Source organism: Onychostruthus taczanowskii, unplaced genomic scaffold (genome assembly GCF_017590055.1).
Source record: "Onychostruthus taczanowskii isolate IOZ18803 unplaced genomic scaffold, ASM1759005v1 scaffold57, whole genome shotgun sequence".
Lineage (NCBI taxonomy): Eukaryota > Metazoa > Chordata > Aves > Passeriformes > Passeridae > Onychostruthus > Onychostruthus taczanowskii.
The window spans coordinates 2,590,257-2,602,891 of record NW_024503346.1 but is presented as its reverse complement, the minus strand read 5'-3'; positions in this window follow the sequence as shown (position 1 = coordinate 2,602,891).

Sequence of the window (12,635 nt, the reverse complement as noted above, 5' to 3'; positions counted from 1 at the left end):
TTCACTATTTTTTTTCAAGTAATCATTTGCCATTTTCAAGCAATATTTTGACTGCCTGAGCAATGAACAGCTGGGAAGAAGGGAAAGGGAAGAAAAGGAATACTAAAATGAGATAATCTCTCAGAAAATGACCCAGCCAAGGTACAATATCTGTCCACCAAGCCCTGACGAGACACCCCTGAGCTCCAGCATGGGTTTTGACCACCAGGCTGCTGCTGGATGCATTTCACATGACTAATTGCATAACACTCAGCATTCTGCTTTCATCAGGAGCAGATATGGTGCCTCCCTCCCTGGGCTGCATTAGAGGCCTGCCGCCCATATATAACATGTAATCTCTTGCTCTTTATTGCCAAGATGTTTATTGATGCTTGCCAAAGCCAAGGAGAAGAAGGATTTAGCACATAAGCATCTCCTTATGAAGGGTTGATTGTTTGTGTTTGGAGCCTGGGGCACTATGTCCAAGGGACAAGATGTTGGATTCTAAGTGTATCAGCCACGTCTGTGCCAGGGATTTTTTTTTTTTTTGGACAGAATTTTCTTGATGAAGCTGTCTGGGTTTGCAGAGCCAATAGCAGCATTACAAGGTTCTGCATCCCCAGTTGGATGGGCTGCCAGCATGTTTACTGCTGGAATGCCCTCACAACTGCAATGAAACAAGCAGCAAATCAAGGATGCTTCATCTGAGTATTCAGACCTTTAGCCTGCATAGTTTCAAGGCAGTAAGAGATACAAGAGCAAATAGTTAAGAAAAATAAACAAGCAAACACAAAGCTTGAGGAGTTTGCTGGGGAACGTGAAAACAAAGTGTATGGGGGAGTGGAAGATGTGTGCAGGTTCTTCTCTCATCTCTGACATTCCTGAGCTAACAAACAACAGTCAGCCCAAGCAGAATCCAAAAGTGACTAGGGGAAAAAAGTTCTGTAGGATCATTGCTCAAATACAAAATTGTATTTGTCTTCATGGGGATTTCTAATGATGTAAGATTGTATGAAAATTTCAGGTTTAGCTTCCATTTCTTCACCCCTAAAGATCCTTTCTTCATATAAGAGACCTTGGATCTTGTTCACTGGAATTAAGTCAGGCATTTTCAATAGAAGATCAGAGGAATTTTCCTGAGTTGATTTAAATCCCTCTTAAATTTACGAAGTCCTTTAAAATCACTTGAATTCAGGTTGCAGCTTCAGCCCAAATTTTGCAGGTAGAAAAATTATGGGATTATATATAATATATAATTATGGACTTACATAAATTATATAAACAAGACCTACTTTCCTGGAATGCTGGGTATTGGTCAGAGGATTGAAAATTAACAAGATCTCCCAGAAACAACAACAGCAACAAATGTTTAAATAAAATTAATAAATGGAGTTGGTATTTTCTGGTCTTCTCATCTGATACTATTTTAGATAAGTGCTGACATGGAAGCAATTATTCTAGATTTATTCCTGGAGCTCAATTTGCAATTGGTTTCTGATTTTTAATAGTAAAGGAAGTAACAAACAAGACATAGTTCTTCATGGCCACCAATGATTGAAGGGATTCCCCAGTTTTCAGGAAGGCAGATTGGAAGAATGGGTCTTGGAACTGCAAGTGGAGTCACAGAAAAACAGGCTCAGTTACTTTGGGCCAAGTCAGTGTAAAAGAGTCAAGTCTGTGAGATTGTGCAGAGGCCAAAGTGCCTCAGTTCTTCCAAATTCGTGTTACCTGCCTTTCACCAGCTGGTTCAGGTGTCACCAGAGCTGCTTTCCCTCAGGAGAAGGTCTGGCAGAGCCTGATGAGCACTTCCAAAGGGAGATTAAGGTTTTCAAACATCAAAGTAGAGCTCACCTGAAACTGTCTGAGGATATCAGACTTCTCATGAGGAGGATTTAAATGACACAGGTTCTTTGCAGGTTTGACCACAGTGCCCTCCTTTTAACCCTTTCCTCTGAGTGGGCTATTCCAACCAAGGAGAAACACACCCAATTCTGAGCTGCAGCAGGCTCCAAACCCCAGTTATTTTCCTGTGCCTTTCCCAGGGCAGCCCTCTGGGGACACTCCTGGTCCCGTGGCCTCCAAAGGCAGGAATGTGACAGACCTTCCATTCACAGCCTCCTGGAGCAGGTCCCATCCTCCTGCCTCTCCCCAAAGTAGGGACATTATGGTTTTCCAGGGAATCTCAGCATCTTCTTCCTCACAGAGATCCCTGATAGATGAGCTGGTACTAAACACTCCTAATTATGAGCCAAATTAACTGTATCCATAGCATGACCTACAGCTGTGCCAAAAACACAGCAGCAAAAAATCCTCTGGCCATCCTTCAGCACCTCCACTGAGACTCCTGTCCTGTACTTCTGTCCCCTCCACTCACTGCCACTGAAATAAAGAGGACGAAAAAGAAAATCCTGTACAGTCAATCTTCCCTGCATTTGTTCATTAAAACATGGTCAGCCTCCATGAGAGTTTTATTTGGAACAAAAGGACTGTTAGAGAATTAGTCACAGCCTGGGAGGCAGGAGAGGGCATTGTTTTATGGAGACAAGAAAGGCTTTGGGAAGCAGATGATTCTAATTTACCTTCTTGACTTTATTCAGCCACTTTTAAATAGATTTCTCTTCATGTGGACTGCAGTGTTTATGGCTGTAAAGAGGAGGAAGGATCACTTTTAACCCCTGCAAAAGAGCAAGGCTAAGAAATAAATCCTGCTGAATTCTGCTTCTTGCTCGATTAGCAAAGATTTCAGCTCAGGTGACCTTCTCCAGGGAAAGCCAACTAACAGCAAGAATTCCCTGCGAAACCTAAGTGGGGTGTTCTTGCACTTAAAATAAAATCAAAAGATCTCTGTTTCAAAATTAAATTCTTCTAATTTAGGCATTTAATTAAACTGTACTATTAAAATGACTCAATTTAAAACTTTCATATATGAAAATATTTTAATTTACTTCTATTTATAGGTTTCTGTTCTGGGATGCAAAATTTTGGGGATAGAGTTTGAACTTTTCACGCTGTTTGGAGTGGGATTTTGCTTAACATATCTCAGAAAGATTTCAGGGCAGGAAAATCAGTTTTTGACCAGTTTTAGTTTAAAAAGACCTTTTGAGAAACTTCTGGATTGAATTTATAGCTTGAAATTCAACTCGGAAAGGGGAAGTGGAAAAGAAAAAAATAATATTTTATTCTTTCATTTATTAAAATTGTCATATTAAACCGTTCTGTATTTACATGTGTATATATTTATTTAATGTACATTTTCCTTATCTTCTGTCTTAGTTTCCTCAGTTTCTTTTTGTTTCCTTAGATCCCAACTCGAAAGAAAATGGAAAAAGAGAAACTCACTGAACGGTGACCTCTCATAATCTCACTTTTTAAAAGAGGAAAGCTGAACAAGCAGAAGAAAAGGTGTTTTACTCTGTTTTCAAAGCTCTGTTTTGGCAACATCCTGTAAAACTCAGATGCCTGAAGAAATGTTTGACTAAGAGAGACCTTTGCTGAAATGCAACAGTTACATTTGAGTTGTCCTTTGCCTACCAAAACATTTTATGCAGACATGTAAGACCTTCCCAGAGATAAATCCCACACCTTTCATTTCCATACACTTAAAAAAAATAAATTACTTAAGTAAATCTTCCTACTTTAAAGGTTCATAGAAGGATGAAAAGGGGGGAAAAAAATAAGTATTCTGCTTAGTGCACATGTAAATAGAATTTTCTCTCCCTCACAAAACACATCCCTCATGCAAACACATATTTGGGTTGGCTTCATCCATTTCCAATCACAAAAGCCACCACTCCTCCCAACAGTCATCAAAGGCATGAACACAGCAGCTCTAACAATTGCTGCCATGGAGAAACAATTTAATGAAAACATGTGAATATATTTTTAGAGCCTCATAATACAACTTCTCAACTGGAAATGAGGGGGGAAATCATCTCATGGTTTGATCAAGCCCACCAAAAAATGCTCTGCAGAGCATAACTTGAGAACCATTGTATCACACTTGAATCCACTAGAAACCAGCTAACCAAATGTAACAAATTAAGGCAAGTCCATTTAGAAGGGCAAAAATATCACTCCTTGTTAGTGTAGGACTGATAGACTCCTCAGTGATGAGCTAAATAAGCACATACACAATCACTTTAGCTTCCAGTAATGTCATTCAAATTAAATTGCTCAGGCCATGTTCTAAAGCAGTGCTGAAGTACTGGCTTGTGCTGCTGCTTTGAAATGACTGAAGGGACAGAAAAATGGAGTTCACAATATTTCTTCTAAAGATTTAAGGGAAAGACTGGGCTACCCTGTTTTTTTTTGTTTTTTTTTTTTTGTCATTTGGAAATGAAAAGCAATTATAGATTTTGCTGCGTTTTTGCCATTTTACCTGTAACCCACCTCAGTTATGTTTGAGCCCTTCTTAATCAAATGTGACAGAAGGTCAGATAAATAGCAATTTAAATTCCTCCAGTTCTTGTGAAAACAGCTGAGTAGGTACAGGAGGAAGGCCCCTGCAAATACCCAAGCCCAACAACAGGAAAAACTTCATTTAGATCTTCCCTTTTACAGACACAAAATTTAATCAATCATGGGATAGGAATCAGAAAAATAAATTTTTGTTAGTCCTGGTTGTGGAATATCTTGTATTTTTCTTCAATTTTCTCCCACTGTAGCCTTGGCTACAGTGATAATTCCCTGTCCCCAATGTCTTCATTGGGTGTCTGGAAAACCAGAAGGGAGACCTGCCCTTCAGCCCTGGTTGTGATAAAGGGACTTGTGAGAAGAGTCCTCAAAAACGTTCCTTAAAGCAGCCAAAAAGCAGGAACTTTAACACTGCAGAGTTAACTCCATCAGGTTTGCCCCTCCATGAGCTACCACATCCCGTGGCTGTTCTCAGAATGAGCTCCCTGGGCTCTCCCAGCTGTAAACTCAACACTTAGGTTTGGTCTGGGAATTCTCTGTAATTGCTGCTCCTGTGATCCTGAACCTGAACATTTCTCATGCACACTCTCCCCCGAAGGAAGCATTGCTGGGATTTTTACCCTACATCACTTCAGCTGTTTAAAAATCACAAAATTCTTCCTTTAAAACCTAAATTCATTTCAATCCCTGCAGGCTGCTTTTTGACCAATATTTAACACCTAGTGGCTTGCCCTTTCCATGCTGTATGGGCTTGGTGACCCCAGACCTGCACATGCCAAGGAAGGCCCTTCTGACACCAAAACATTACTCAAGAAAATTCCTTTCAACAGCAGGTACTTTACTGACCTAGATTAAGTTGCTTGAGACGTCAAAGCCCTGGGAAAAAAAAGAAAAAAAAAAAAAAGAAGCTAAAATTGGCCTAAATGACTTCAGGCATAAAATCTGACCAAAGGAATTATGTCAGATGCTATAAACAGAGAGGAAAGCATGTAGGGAATATGAGGGATCAAAGGGAAAATCAAGTTAGAGTGATTTTTTGTTTTCTCCCAACTAAAAAAGATGCTCCTACTTGTTCTGATGTGGAAGGAAGCAACGGCTGTTGGCTGCCACACAGCTGGCTACAGAACACTCTTATGAATGTTTTAAGAAGGAAAACCAAAAATGTGTTGACTGGAACACTCCATGCAATTCTGGGCTTCATTTAAACCCCTGAGTCGAGTCTCTCAGTAACAGGAATTACAAATTTACTCAGGCTCTGCAGGGCTTTCTTGGAAGCAAGGCTTTGCCCAGCAGAGTCTCTATGGAAAAGCATGTGAGCAAATCCCAGGGAGGTGCAAGGGAAGGGGCTGACCTGGCCCACACCCCAGCACATCTGCTGCCATGGTGGGGGCATTGCTATGCTTCCAAAATTCCCTCTTGCCTTCATCTCATAGGTGAGGAGGGCAGAGGGGTCTGTAAAGGGCAAATATCTGTCAAAAGAGAAACGGGTCCAATACCTTGCACCTTCAGTCTTGAATTAACTCATGTGTTCACAGCCATACAGCTTTTAAGGAAAATCTCCCTTACTGAAATCCATGCTGGTTTTTGACCTCAAAGCCTCTGTTCCAGCACCAAAAGCAGTGGCCTGACTTTTACAGGCACTGAACAGCTGAAGCACATTATCCCCTTCAAAGCAGCCTGGCCCTGCTCTCTGCCCGCTCTCCCAGCCTGGGCATTGGCAGGCAGGTGTCGAATCCAATCCCTTCACTCAGACAGGGAGGGACCTTCCTGCCCTGCAGATTCACATCCAGGCACTTGGGAAAGGTCACACTTGCTCCATCCTCCTGTGGTCAGAGGCTGCAGCAGCACGGACACAGCTGGGCCCCCAGTCCAGACAGCTTCACTTGGAGACAGCCAGGACAAAGGAGAAGCAGCATTTGCACTGGCACCTCTGCCAGGAACCCAGTCAAGCCAAACACTGGAGCAGGACCAGCTAATAAATGATAGAACTCTCAGAAAGTGTAAAAAAGGCATGGCTTTCTGAAGAGTGTTGTAAAGTTCATTTTTTGGGTGTATTTTGCCAGCAGAGCCAGTGCCTGCAGTTTCCCCAAATGGGCACTTTAATACAGCTTTGTAAAATAAGGTTTTTTAATTGGTTATTCATGATGAAAATGTTACAGTGAGCTAAGAGTGCCCCACAAGATGGATACTTAGAAACCCAGTTATTTTTGTAATGGACATAAATAATCCTCTTGACAGTAGCCTGGAAAACTCCCCTAGCTTGGTTTGCTGCCTCTCCAAGACCTGCCACCGGAGGATACAGAGCCTGAAGAGGAAAACAATGAAACCATGAATGTCCTAGAATAAAAGGAGCATCACCCTTTCTGAAATGCAAAACTTAAGGAATTGCAGAGAGGGAAGCAGAAAAGTCCAATAGAATGTCAGTTAATACATGAAACCAGGGCTCCTCGATTAAACCTGGAGCACTGGAGCTCCAGTGTCAGTGGAGACGCCCCTGTTGGGAGGTTTGTAAAGTTTCCAGGTGGAAATGAGCAGATATTGGGGCTCTGATGGTACCAAGCCTGTACTCAGCCAGGAGACGTGAGTGAGCCATGAACCAGCATGGGGCTGGGTGGCTGCAGAGGAGCAGAAACCAAAAATGTGACTCCTTCCAGCTCTCCTGGAACTTTAGGAAGTTTACAAAGCACATAGAATGGAAGCACCCCTGCACTGAATTCTGACTAACAGTGTTTGTAGATCTCTGTGTCCCCTAAACCCCCTCAGAAGTGAATGCAAGCAGCAGCACACATTCCCCCAGGGATGAGCAGCCCATGGATGATGGATTTGAAGTGATCTGCACAGGTACTGTGACACCAAGGCAGGCCTAATCAGAGCCTTGGATCACTGAAACCACCATTACAACAGTGAGGCCCAAACCTCAGCCTGAGGAGCAAAAGGATTTTCTGCTTTTCAGTTCCCAGTTGCTGAGCTCATTCCTAACTCTTGCATAGTCACAGCGCTGTTCCCATTGGAAAGAAAACAAATGGATTCACTTAAATTGAAATATAAAATCCTTCCCTCGACATTGTTGTTTGTGCTGCCCTCTTTGACTGAATAATTTCCCAGTCTCCTGACAGTCCTTAAGGAAGTGCTTAAAGCCTGAGTCTGTGTAACACCCACTGTGAGGAAGGGGTCACCCAAACTCCTATCTCCTACTGCTCAATTTAGTTAAGAAAAAAAAAGCCTGTGCTCATATTCCAACACATGTTTCTGCTTTTAGATCTCTGGGAACTTTATGTGTCTTTTTTTTTCATCTGTTTTCAGCCCAAATGTCAGTGCATTCAAAGTCCAGCCAGGTCCTTGTGCCCACAAAGAGAGCCCAGCCCTGCATGTGGGGACAGTTCTGGTGGCTGTGGCAGAGCCACCACCCTGCAAGGCCAGGCCTAACTCCAGGCCCGGCTTCATGGCTGGCTCAACTCCATGACACAGGTAATAACTGCCCAGGCAGTGACAGCAGGACTGGAGACCCCAGGGGTGACCACAGGGTGACCACAGGTGACCACAGGGTGACCACAGTGACCACAGCAGGGAAATTTCCAGCCCAGCTTCACTGCAGGCCATTCCCTCCTGAGGCTGCTCCTCACACCTGCATTACCCACACCAGATGAGAACAGCTTTTCTCCTGCACAGTTTCAATACTTAGATGTGTGTGAAATAGCAATTTATTTAGTTCTACCTTTGCAGAAATTGTGACAGAGGAGAAGAAATTGCTGCCTGCTGGTGCTGCAGACCAGTATGGTCTCAATTTTTCCTACCGTTTTCTTTTATTCACCTGCTGTCTGGGACCTGCCTCTGGGGTGGGAACAATCATTTCTTTCCATGTGTTGTCCAGCTCTCTCAAAGCAGAGTTTCTAAATGTTATAATGTGTAAATGACCCAGGTTAATTAATCTGGAATCTAGAGCTTTTCATGAGCTGGAGCATCTCTGAGATGAGCTGATTGTTTTTTGCTGATGAGTGATAAGAGATGGGCAAGTTGCTTCAGAAGCTGTTACACTCTGCTGGCACTGAAACCATATATAATTTAGGGCTGCCTAAAGCCTCTATATTCAGTTTCCATCTACTTCTGCCCCAAGCATGGACACAACTTTTTAAAATGGACAAGAAAACATCTGCAGCTGCTTCATCTGAAGCAACAGCCAGTGCTTTTTGTGTCACTGAAATGGCATAAACCCAATATAAACAGGAATAGGAAAATACTTTTGAGTGTTCTGCATTTTACAGCTTCCATTAAAATTAATGAAAATGAGATCTAAGGGTTCCAGAAGCAAATCAGCACTAGAGTGCTTAGAAATGACACCTTAAGAAATTAAAATACTCAAAGCACATGAGAAAATAATTTTTTTCAAAGGAGATTTAATGAATTCTGACAGTTATTTGTATAATGTTTGTTATGTGGCATCACTAAGATTTTTCTACTGGTGAAGGTTAGATGAAAGTGTTTTGACAGCTCTCACTAGAGGGATGATATTTAATATAGAGCAGTTTGCAAAACAGTATCAGGACCTGGGAATACCTTTTTGGTTAGTCATGGTCACCTCCAGCCCTGTGAAGGAAAAAAAAATTCCTAAATTCTGTAATTTCTGGTTTTAGCAGCTCATTTCATAAAGAAAATAATTACCTGAGATTTTTTAAAATATCTCTTTAAGGCAAAATGATGTGTCCAAACATTAATTTTTCTTGGTTTGAATGAACTGAGGTCTTGAAAATGAGAAATCCCAGAATGGAATCTGAGATTGACTTTTCAGGGAATATTATTTAGCAAAATGGAAAAATCTCTGAAATTTGGGAAGGCTCAAACCTGAAGTGTCAGCCCTGCACAGCCAAAGAATGCAGAACACAGCTAGTGTCACCCAAACTCCAGAGACTGGGGCTCTGCAATCTCATTTTCACCCCTCCTGAAGAGCTTCACTCCCAATTCCCAAATAAAAAATCCCAACGGCAACTGCATGGAAAGAAAGCAAAGTGAACATAAGGAAAAGTGGGAAAACAGCACAGCTGGTCTCTGCTCAGAGACTCCTTCTGGGAAGGTTCTCCATGCACAGAGATGAATCCCACAACATTTATGCTGCTTCCTACCACATCTGGGATTTTTTCAGCACATTCAGGGTGGCTCCTGTGGGTTTCTCAACAGCCTGGGTGTGATTTTCCTTCTAGAAATTCCGTCCCTATAGAGCAAAAAAAAGGCTCAGCCAGGCAGAAGCTTTAACCAGTCCTGTTAATCCAAGTGGGAGCTGTTTGTCCACGCTGGTCCCACAGGGAACACAAGGATGTGTTTGTGTGTTTTGAGGAATCCCATGGAACATAAGAGCAGTTTCAAACTGTTCTCCTTTGGACTTAAAAAAAAAAAAAAAATCTATTTCACAAAATTGCTTTGTAACTAAGTCAACTTTTTTCCCACCCAAGCAGGCAGCTAAAGGTCTATAAGAATTTTAGATTTCCTCATGGAAAAAAAAAAATTGTATTTCCTGAAGAAAACTTGTGAAAGAAAATTCTTAGAAGAATTCATTCTTAGCTGAAAGTACAGATCTCAGCCAACAAGAAATTTCTATGACAACCTGCATGTGCTAACTCCAGCCTTCAATACACTTAATTTTTGGTGCTTCAAGCCTTGATGTATGGAAGGTTTTCACTCAGCTTGTGCTGTCTGGGGACAGAGAGCAGGAGGGGGCTGTGTCCTCATCTGCTCCTGGTTGCTGGCACCCATTGCTGCTCAGCAACCTCCATGGGCTCTCCCCAAATTTCATTTTTCACACCCTCCAACAGCATTAAAGATGACAAGACATAAGAAAAACAGAGTGAGAATAACAATAGCAATCAAACTTGTGAAAAATCAGGAGGCAACAGTATAAAAATTATTAATAACTGCAGGCTTGTTTTGCTTTATCTTACAGAATGTGGGAGAAGGGATTTGCTGGGAAAAGGAAAGGACTAACAACATTTAGAAAAATATATATATTTGTCATTGGGAGCTACTCTTCAACTTCAAAGCATCTTTAGTCTCTTAAAAGGATTTACATTTGAGCTGAAGAGAATTTAGGTAATGGGCAGCTCTGAGAGACATCCCCTCTAGCAGAGTTTTCACATATCACACAGCAAAGGAAACAATTCCTATTGAGTTTCACGGGATGATTTATCATCCCGCCTCTCCAAGCCTCTCACTGGCTCTTTAACATTCACTGCACTTTGTGAAACTGTCTAGAAAATGATGGAACTGACAAATGTCCCCCTGTCCTGTCTGGAACTCAAGCCTTGCCCACAGCCTCTTCCAAAACAAAACCCAAATGAAGAATTCCCAGCCCCAAGAAGATACATCAGTGCTTTTGGTGCCCAGGCACAGGAGCAAGGCATGGGTTTATGGGAGCTGGAGGAAAAGATACAGGGATTTTAGGACACAGGGATGTTCCAAGGAAGGAAACGAACCACTGAAAACACTTTTTTCAAATGGAAATCCAGAGTTTTTTCTAAAAGAAATCTCTGAGTCAGAGCCTGGACTTCTATCAGCTAAACTCCATTTCAACAGCACCTGAATTACTCAACCTAGGGATATTAGAGGGGATCTCAAAATCAAACATGGAGTCAAATTTATCCATACATTGGAAAGGAAATCTGCATGATGCAGCTTCCCAGCCTCACATCCAGACTTCTCATCTTGGCCTGCACCACGTGAGTGTTGAACTAGAATGAAACTCCTCTTAAGTACCACAGAACCAAGTGGCACCATGGAACAAACCCAAAAAGCTGCTTTTAGAAACACCACTGTGAGGATATTCCTTTTTTTTTTGAATGGAGAGTATTCATCCTCGTAGGAAAGGAGGGCCCAAATTTCATTTTAGGCTGCTGGCCAGGTGCTGACCTGGTGTAAATTCAGGATGTCTTCACTTCAAAGACCTTACTCCAGGTTACAATCCTGAATATAAAATTAGAAGCAGTGTGATTTGTGGTTAATCATTTCACCTCCAAGTGCTTTTGTGGAACGATGTCGTTCTTCTGCCTCAGAGAGTTTATGGATCAGATAAAAGCTGCTATAAAAATACATTTCAGAAGATTTACTGCTGTGATACACAACTTTCTGCCAACTATTTCTTCACAGCTGACAGAACTTTCTTAGCAAAAAGTCACCTAGAGAGAAGTCTCTTAAGTAGAAAATATCCACTGTTTTAGCTAAAACCTGAAGATATGTGTGTAGTGATAGTTTTATCCCAATCTTGAAGCCAGTTTATTGGTCACTGGGATTTTCTGGCTGGAAAAGCCAAAAAAAAAAAAATATCCTTTAAGCACTTTTAGGCTGCTCTGCAGTGGTGTCTCAGTGCCTGCTCCTGCCCCATGCCAAAAGCTGAGCAATTTGGGGTGGTTTTTTCTTCCATCCCTACTGCTGCCCACCTTTCTCATGGAATGATCATTACTCAGTTTGGGGTCCTTTATTATCTTTTGTGCTCAGACACAGTGTTTTGAAACACGTTACGAGCTCAAAGGAAGGCTCATTATGTAAAGTAAGGAGAGAGTAGATTAAAAGGTAAATCCATATTTTTCCTACTTTTTTAGAACCACCGATTCCCTGTCGTCTGACTAACTTCAGGGGTTTCGGTGGTTCTGGGAAGGGTCAGAAACACTTTCTGGGAAACTTAAAATTTGGTGAATTCTTAACTGAATTCAGCAGACATTTTCAGCCCCCAAATTCTTCCGAAGGAATACCAAAAAAGCAGCTTTTCCCCAGCTACTGTTTCCACCAGCGTCCACAACTATTTATGTGAAGGGCTCCGAAAAAACAGCGAGCTTTAATTGGACTTAAATGCTTAAGTGTTTAAATATCGGGGATTAATTCTTGCGGCTTAATACCAGATTAAAAATAAATGTGCTCTTTGTGTTCCTTGTGTGCGACAAAGACCCGTTTGAGTCTTTCTCGGCTCTTTTGTCTCTCCTTGCTTGTAGATAGCACTTAGAAAAACACATTCCCAGTGGCCTCAGAGACTTAAATATCCTTTTGAAACGGAGGATTCCCTCCTCCTTTTTAGCCTGGGGCAAATCTAAATGATAATGTGAAATACCTGCACAGAAACTGGCATCTTCGCTCTCCCTGAACTGCGTGTTGCACCTGGGGGCAAAACAGAGGTGTGTGCGCAATGCGGAGCTTTGGCACGATTTGAGGTTTCAGCCCCATCATGTGATGAGAGCTATTGATTCACCAGGCCAAATTAACTCTCT